Source organism: Charadrius vociferus, unplaced genomic scaffold (assembly GCF_000708025.1).
Source record: "Charadrius vociferus isolate BGI_N301 unplaced genomic scaffold, ASM70802v2 scaffold532, whole genome shotgun sequence".
Lineage (NCBI taxonomy): Eukaryota > Metazoa > Chordata > Aves > Charadriiformes > Charadriidae > Charadrius > Charadrius vociferus.
This window is the reverse complement of record NW_009647271.1, coordinates 750,131-751,659: the sequence shown is the minus strand read 5'-3', so window position 1 is coordinate 751,659 and position 1,529 is coordinate 750,131.

Genomic DNA, 1,529 nt, shown 5'->3' with positions numbered 1-1,529 from the left:
GGAATGCGATGTGGGAACGTGGTGCAGGAACGTGCTGCAGGAATCTGGTTTGGGAGCACGGTGCCGGACCATGGTTTGGGAGCACGGTGCGAGAGCACGGTACGGGAACACGGTGCAGGAATGTGATGAGGGAATGTGGTTTGGGAACATGCTGCAGGAATCTGGTGTGGGAACGTGGTTTGGGAGCGCGGTGCAGGAACATGGTGCAGGAGCGCGGTAGCAGGAACGCGGTGTGAGAACGCGATGTGGGAAGGTGGTTTGGGAACACGCCGCAGGAACGCGGTTTGGGAGCATGGTATGGGAACATGGTAGCAGGAATACAGTGCAGGAATGTGATGTGGGAATGTGGTTTGGGAACATGCTGCAGGAACATGGCGCGGGATTCTGGTTGTGGGAGTGCGGTGTGGGAACACGGTGCGGGAGCACGCTGCAAGAACATAGTGCTGGAGCGCGGTGCAGGAACACGGTGCGGGAGCATGGTATGGGAATGTGGTGTGGGAGTGCGGTACAGGGATACAGTGTGGGAATGTGGTGTGGGAGTGCGGTACAGGAGTGCAGTACAGGGATACGGTGTGGGAATGTGGCGTGGGAGTGCGGTACAGGAGTGCAGTACAGGGATACGGTGCGGGAATGTGGTGTGGGAATGTGGGAGTGCGGTACAGGGATACGGTGCAGGAATGTGATGTGGGAGTGCAGTACAGGAGTGCGGTACAGGGATACGGTGCGGGAATGTGGCGTGGGAGTGCGGTACAGGGATACCGTGTGGGAATGTGGCGTGGGAGTGCGGTACAGGGATACCGTGTGGGAATGTGGCGTGGGAGTGCGGTACAGGGATACCGTGTGGGAATGTGGCGTGGGAGTGCGGTACAGGGATACGGTGCGGGAATGTGGCGTGGGAGTGCGGTACAGGGATACGGTGCGGGAATGTGGCGTGGGAGTGCGGTACAGGGATACGGTGCAGGAATGTGATGTGGGAGTGCAGTACAGGAGTGCGGTACAGGGATACAGTGTGGGAATGTGGTGTGGAAGTGAGGTACAGGGATACGGTGTGGGAATGTGGCGTCGGAGTGCGGTACAGGGATACGGTGTGGGAATGTGGCGTGGGAGTGCGGTACAGGGATACGGTGTGGGAATGTGGTGCAGGAGTGTGGTACAGGGATACGGTGTAGGATTGTGGTGTGGTAGTGTGGTACAGGGATACGGTGCGGGAATGTGGCGTGGGAGTGCGGTACAGGGATACGGTGTGGGAATGTGGTGTGGGAGTGCGGTACAGGGATACGGTGCGGGAATGCGGTGCGGGAGCGTGGTGTGTGAGACCGATGCTTGTGTCCCTCAGGGCACCGTCCAGGAGGAGGCTGTTTTGGGGACAGAGCATGTGATTTTTCTGCTTGCGTCTGTGTCTGGCCGGGTTTGCTCTCCGCGTGCGCTGAGGAGCTTTGCCACGTCTCCCACCCTGGGGAGCTGCAGGGGAGGGATGTCCCCGCGTCCCGCCACCGCAGCGTGGGAGACGCGAGCACCGCGCCACCGCC